Below are 7,543 nucleotides of genomic sequence, written 5' to 3'. Positions count from 1 at the left end.
GGTGGTGGTGGGTGTGTGTGTGTGTGTGTATGTGTGTGTGTGTGTGTGTGTGTGTGTGTGTGTGTGTACCCTGCCTATGAATCACACAATCCTGGGTCTGGATCGGTGAGTTTATCCAGGGAGGTAGGGGCTATCAGGGACGTGGGGGTAGGGAGAGAGTGTCTAAGGACTTCCCGTTCTCCTCCTACAAGGCAGAATCTGCCCACCTGCAGGAGGGAGCATACCGCAAAGCAGCCGAGGCAGAGCAACAGGAAGTACTTCATCAGCAGAGGGAACTGCATGGATTCCCAACCCGAACCCGGGCCTTGGGGCGACTGCTGCCTGGCGGACAGGACTCAACCCACCCCCTCCCAGCCCACCTAGGGGGGCAGTTCACCGCACGCCAATTACAGGAGCCAATTAATTCGCACTTAACGGGGATATTTTCTTTTACTGCATAGAACTGAGGGGCATAAAACCCTGATTCCTCTTCTGTGGCCTGATCCTGCTCTCCATGTGCTCATATCATTTAATAACTCCTGGTGCAGACCGAGGGCCAGATCTGTGTGGGGCGCTGGGGAGACACACAGGCCGTTCCCCATCAACAATCTGGTGAGGAGGCCAGGCTGGCCATGCTGTTTACACTTCCATTTCCCCTCTGCGGCTCCCAGAAGTTTCCATAAAACCAGATGTAGGTAATCAAAGATTTCCCAGCCCCAAGCAGCTCCGCTCCTAAAGGCTTCCACGGAGGCTGCTCCCTCTGCTGGGGTTTGTGACTCCAAAAGGCCCTTAAAGCAGTCCTCAATCTCTCCCCAGGAAGGGCGCGTCCTGCTCGCCTGTAGACCTGCAATCATTTGTCGACTATTTTATGGTCAATAATAATAGTAATTGCACCGTGGCTGTCCCTGGACTCTTTTCCCGTTACAGTCGGAGTACGTGGTATGCGACCCCACAGCAGTGCAGAGCCTCGTGAACAACATGCTTCTTTTCCATTTTGCAGTCAGAAGGAAGGCAGCTGACTCAGGAACGTGTCTCTGTGCCATCTCCACGGAGATTGGCCCCTTCCTTGGGGGGAGCTTTGCCTCACACTCCTCAGGCAGCTAGCGTGATTGTGTCCTGGGCACCTTCGGAGGATGGTGCCGGGAGATCCAGGGTGACGCTGATTGAGCTCTGCCACTTCACTCCCTCAGCTCTGGGGCCTGGCGCCACCTGCACTGGTGCAATGGGGTCCTCAGGGGACAAAGGCAGGGCTCCCTACAGGTTCCAGAGGACCCAAGTTCTGGGCTTTCTGACCTTGCTCCCGGCAGGTCACCACATTCGTGCCAATGTGAACGAGGCAGGTGGTGACTTCAATGTCCAACAGCACAGACTGCGTGCGTGCAGTTGGGTTTTCCGTCTCCTCACCATCCTCAGCCCCCTTTTCTGAAAATAGCCTTTTCTGGGAATTTCCTCATGGATGTAGTCTTCTTGGCAAGAGGGTGACCCCTTGCTAAGAGGTAGCCCCCCTGCTGCTTCCTTACCGTACAGAGACCAGAATGAGCATAGCTCTGATTCTATCCAACCTCAGAGGCTTCCAGGGCTGGGGTGAGAGCCTGTTCCAAGGGTGGAAGGATGAGGTGGGGGGCAGGACAGAGGTACAATGGGCAGCCCCGGTTTCTGCAGGGAATTCTCTTGGTGGTTGGAGTCAGTTCTATAGTCTGCAGCCGTGAGTCATCGCTGGGGGTGATCAGACTTCAGGGGGCCGGAGCACCTGCTGTGTGCCAGTCCCCTCTGCCGTCTTTGTGATTGGCATGGTATTATTATCAGTGGCAAGCTATTATTACCCACTTCCCTAATGAGGATCCTGAGGTACTGATCATTCTGGAATAAAATCCTCTTGCAAGGCTGCTGACCACGGTGGATCGGGGGAGCCGCAGCCGCTGGTGCCCAGATGGTCCCAAGGGAGGGGGTTCAGCAGGCTGTTCCCAGAGCGGGGGCCAGGAGACTGGTCGGGTTTTTGCCATGTAGGGGAAAAAAATAAGCTTTCCTTACCAGACAAGAATGACAATTTACAGAAAATTATGCTCTGAATTCATAATCTGGAATGAGCGGAAATGGTATTCTATAGTAATCCATCCCAACTGACTCGCTATTGTACACGCACCTGCTAACAGTTTTTAAGCTGGGACTTTATGGAAAGGACATTTTGATCGCTTTTGAAGTTTGCTGAGCCATTCCCCCCTCTCTCCGGCATACGGCCTTTGTGCTGGAAATTTCCCTCGCGGCCTCCTGCAGCACCGGCAGACAGGCACGTGGCCCACACACGAGCACGCACACAGCCGCAGCCCCTCGCGTGGCTCGACTCTGGTGGGGGTTTGCAGGTGCTAAGCTGAGCGATGGAAGCTGGGAGAGAGAAATAGCAGTTGGCACCTGTGCATGCTTGCCTAAGGAGCTGCAAATGGGTACCCGCTGGATTTAGAAATGCTTCTCAGTGCTCGATTGAGGGAGAGAGGGCAGGGGAGGGAGGCCACAGGGTGGCTGAGGTGCCCCAGCCATGCAGGGTTCTGAGGACCACAAGGTGCTGGGCAGGAAGGCGACCAGCAATTATTCACCTGATCACATGCCCAGTCTCAGCCACACCACAGAAACTCCTCAGGGGGAGACTCCAGGCCTCCCACCTAAGGGCAGAGGGGGCATGAGGCAGGAATCGTGTTGCCAACATGCTTTCATGCTTTGCCTGGTGCCTAGATCTAGTGGGAACTGGGGGAGCACTTCTGGCCTGAGTCAGCCCAGTGAGAGAATCCTCTGCTGAGCACAGCAAATCACATTGATGTAGGCAAGGGGGCCTGGATCTCCAGGGCCTGCTCTTTTGGGGCCCCACTGACACAGAGACTCAGAGGATGGTGGGGGGAGGGGTTCAGGAGGGGCCTAGGTAGAGGCAGCAGGAAGGATATTTCCACTGAACCATCAGGAAAGTCAGGACCATGCCAATATATGCCCTGGCAATGACATGGGATATGAGGAAGTGGACCAAGAACATGTAGAACAAAATCTAGGATCATCTGAAATTGACCGCAGAGGGACTGATAAATAAACTAAAGAAACTTGATCCCAAAGAAGCAAGGAACAGGGAGCTGGGCTCTTACGCAGAGGAGGTTCCAAGAAATGATAGCACTGTAGCACTGTCCTCCCATTGTTCATCGATTTTGCTTGAGCGGGTACCAGTAATATCTCTGTTGTGAGACTTGTTGTTACTGTTTTTGGCATATCAAATATGTCACAGGTAGCTATAGGCAGCTTGCCAGGTTTTGCCATGCAGGCGGGGTACTCTTGGTAGCTTGCCGGGCTCTCTGAAAGGGACGGAGGAATCGAACCAGGGTCAGCCGTGTGCAAACACCCTACCCGCTGTGCTATTGCTCCAGCCCCCCCGCCCCAAGAAATGACAGCCCTAATAAAGAAAGAGGAGCCACAGAGATGGTTCAACCAGTAGTGTCCATGCCTAGCATCTTTAAGGTCCTGAGTCTGATCACTGCACCTCATGGCCACCAGGCATTGCCAGATGTTGTTCTCATGGCTCTCAGGAGTCCACTGCTGGGCATGCAACCAACATTTAGATTCAAACTCTGAGGGCCGAATTAACATTTTTTAAAAGAAAGAAAGTACAAATAGCACATACAATGAGATTCTATTTATTTTTTCATTTTAAACAAGAAGTTTATTTAAACAACAAGATGCTTGACTTGAAGCGAAAACTATCTAGGATTCATTTCTTTTAGAGTAATTTATCCCTATTTAAAGACAGATTGCCCTACACATAACAGCTACGTACAAAAAAAGTTATAAAATTGTCCTTGGTTTTACAATGATAAATGAAAAACATTAAAATTCTCCAATCAAACAAGGTATGCGATAATTTTTATGTTGTTCTTTTTTTGTTAAACATTGAGAGCAAAATAACTTACTGGAATATAAAGATAAGAGCTGAATGAGCATGCCACTAATGGAGAAAGGGGGTATTTTCACAGAACCAATATTTTTTCCCCATCACATCTCCATCTGATGTCAATCAAAACATACCATTGGCCATTTAGTTAAAAAAAAATGCAATGCTTGTGCACATACACCAGTTACTTTATGTACAATAAAGGAATGGGGAAGGAGAGAATGAAAGAATAAAGAAAACTATACTGTAGTAGTCAGGATGTGGTGGAACCAAATTGTGGTTTTCGAATTGCGAATGTCTTCCTGATCTGGAGGAGCTGAGTTCTGGAGGAGAGTCGCTGGCTCTCTTAGTAGACACCTCCTGTCTGATGCTGGAACACATCAATTGTATCTTCATCCTCCATTTCCAACTGTGCAGGTGTGTCTGTTTCATTGATTGGCTGCCCATCAAATCGGAATCTGATCTGCCTCATTGACAAACCCTGTCATTCACAATAGGCTTTCATTAGTTTACTGAGTGGTGTATGCCTCTTAATCTTAAACTGCACCACAGAACCATCCTGACCCGCCACCTTCAAATTAATATGATCATTGTTCTCGGTCTTGACACCTTCCTTGGGTTTTTCATCGGCCATGGCAAACGCTGGAAATCTCCTCAGTGACCGCTTCACAAAAGAGGTACCAGGTCCGCACCGAATGCACACACAAGAAGCACCTATTTATTTATTTTTTTCAATTGTATGAAACAACAGAGCTGTGATCAGGCACATGTACAATACAGAGATATACCTCATGTTCAGAGAAAGTTGTGCAAAGAAGCACTCTCCACACCACCCTTCATCACCCCAGAGCTGGGGAGCAGTGGGGGAATTCATCTTATCCATAACATTTGCATTTATCTCTTCTTTATCATCATAGATGCTTCAGCACTTGAAAAGTAATAATTTCTTTAAAAGCAAGAAAAAAAAGTCTCAGCATTCAAGTCCAACTTTCCAAATACTCTTCTTCTTGGAAGACCTGCTCAGTGCCCCACTTATTCCAACCATATGAGATCTCTTCCTCACTGAGCTTCCTTAGCTTCCTTAGTAACTCCTGGTTGGATTTACAGACTGGCAGCTAGTTCAAACTTGCAGTGTCCCACATGCCTGAGAAGTTCAGGAAATCCAGCCATGTGAATCAGGAAGCTTTGCTGTCTGATTTCCTATGCCACAATCAATTTCCAACCAAGTATTTGTAAATTCCACAACAATACTTTGAACCCACAGCAAACATCACAACTAAAAAGAAATGAAAGAGAATCCCAGCGGCCATCATCTTTCAGAACCAAATAAAAAGCCCAGGTACTCAGAATCAGTGATGGCAAACTCCAGGCCTCATGAGTTAGGGAAGGGACCGGTCCTTCCCATCTCCCCACCCTTATGGGACCCTGGATGTTACGCCCATGAGCTGCCACCAGTGACTATTTAAGCTCATTAATGGCCGTGATCCAGAGACACACAAAAGAATCTTGGAACCGAGCAGCTCACTACAGAGATTTCTCCAGACCCTAATTTTCTAAAACTTTAGATTTCTAGGAAGTGAGCACGGCTGTGCAACATCCTATGTTATTCATAGCAGGCAATACAAATAAATTATCTAGCATCTGCCTGTTTGGCAGGTTTGAGTGGTGGTGGGAAATTCAAAATAATGGTGGTGGGAAGTTGTGATGGTGATGGGACTGGTGTCGAAATATTGAACATAATCCATTATTGTGAACAACTTTATGAAAATTTTTTAAAAATGAACGAAATGGAAGACTTCCATGGTCACAAAATGCTACCTCTGGTGGGCATGTGTATGAACACCACCACCATAACATGCGTGCCTCCAAACCCCAAAGATCACATGATCAAGCACTGCAGCTCAAAGTAACAACCTCAGCAAGCACTACAACCAAGGATGTGCATCTCAATTTTGTGTGACCCCAGCAAGCATCACAGTTAGAAATGTGTGCGTTGGAGTCAGAGAGATAATACAGTATATAGGGCATTTGTCTTGCATGTGACCAACTTGGGTTCCATACCCGGCATCCCATATGGTCTCCCAGGCTCCCATTAATAATTCCTGAGTGTGGAGCCAGGAGTAAGCCGTGAGCACTGTCTGGTGTGGCCTGCAAAATAAAAAAATAAATAAATAAAAATAAATGTGTGAGCACCACACTCAGACATGTATGCAGCCTCCCATCATTACAGTACCACCAGAGTGACAAAAGAAGGAGGAGACAGAGGATAATAAGCACTGTAGTACTATCCTCCCGTTGTTCATCGATTTGCTCGAGTGGCACCAGTAACATCTCACAACAAATTGTGAGACTTGTTGTCACTGTTATTGGCATACTGAATACACCACAGGGAGTTTGCCAGGCTCTGCCATGCAGGCTAGATACTCTCAGTAGCTTGCGGGGCTCTCTGGGCCACATGCAAGGCAAACGCCCTACCTGCTGAGCTATCGCTCCAGCCTAGAGGATAATAAATGAACAAGTAATTTTTTCTACAGTGTCATTCAGCCCATATACAATTGGCTTTTGCCATGGACCGGGGCAAAGGAGGCTGAGGTCCATGGCTGAGACTGTGGTCAAGAAGGCCAGCTGGCTTCCCATGGGAACACTGATAACTGCATTAGAGCCAAAGAGAGCGCTCAATAGGCCGAGCATACGTGTTACATGTGGGGGACCCAGGGTCTATCTGGAGCACTACATGTTCCCCCAAGCACCTCAGGGAGTGACCCCTGAGGGAGTATACGTGTTACATGTGGGGGACCCAGGGTCTATCCGGAGCACTACATGTTCCCCCAAGCACCTCAGGGAGTGACCCCAGTAGCAGTCCTGAGAATCACTGGGTATGAGTCAAAAATAAAAACAAAACAAAACAACTTCAGAGCTGGAGAGATCATTTGGGGTTAGGGTGCTCACTTTGCATGCAGCTGACGTTGGTTTGATCCCCGGCATCTCCTTGAACACAAGGGACCCCTTGTGTACCACCAGGAGAAGTTCCTGAGTGAAGAGCCGGGAGTAATCCCTGAGCATGGCTGGTGTGGCACAAAACCCCCCAAAGCTCAAAACAATAACAACAAAAAGAACCATCAAAAGCATCACAAGTGGTGGCAAGGATTTAAAGAAACCAGAACCCTCACTTACTGGTAATAAGAATATAGAAATGATGCAGCTTCTTTGGAAAACACACTGGCAGCTCCTAAACTAATCAGAATTACCATATAATCCAGCAATTTCACTCCTAGGTACAGACATCAGAGAAATAAAAACATACTTTCCCACAAAAACTTGTACCCCGGATATTTGTAGCAGCATTATTCACAATTATCAAGAGATGAACACAAGCTAAATGTCCATAACTGTTCATGGATAAGTCAAGCACTGTATATAAATAATGGATTATCAGTCATAAGAATACCACAACATGAACCTTTAAAAGCATTATGTTAAGTAAAATAAGTCAGTCACAAAAGATCATATACAATACGTAATACATACTATATGTTCCAGTCTATGAAAACTCAAATCAGAAAAAATGTAAGAGACAGAAAGTAGATTAGTGGTTGCTTAGGACTGGAAAGAGGGTGTTAATCATTTAAAATAATGAAAATG

At 47.6% G+C, this 7,543-nt stretch overlaps 1 pseudogene; it reads right to left on the bottom strand.

Moving 5' to 3' along the window:
• Positions 1 to 3,664: 3,664 nt before the first annotated feature.
• LOC130043917 (small ubiquitin-related modifier 2-like) lies at positions 3,665 to 4,610 on the bottom strand (annotated as a pseudogene).
• Between the last annotated feature and the right edge of the window lie 2,933 nt (positions 4,611 to 7,543).

This window comes from Sorex fumeus, unplaced genomic scaffold (assembly GCF_029834395.1).
Source record: "Sorex fumeus unplaced genomic scaffold, SorFum_2.1 ptg000122l, whole genome shotgun sequence".
Lineage (NCBI taxonomy): Eukaryota > Metazoa > Chordata > Mammalia > Eulipotyphla > Soricidae > Sorex > Sorex fumeus.
The sequence above is the reverse complement of the archived record's forward strand: the minus strand, read 5'-3'. Positions and strand labels throughout refer to the sequence as shown.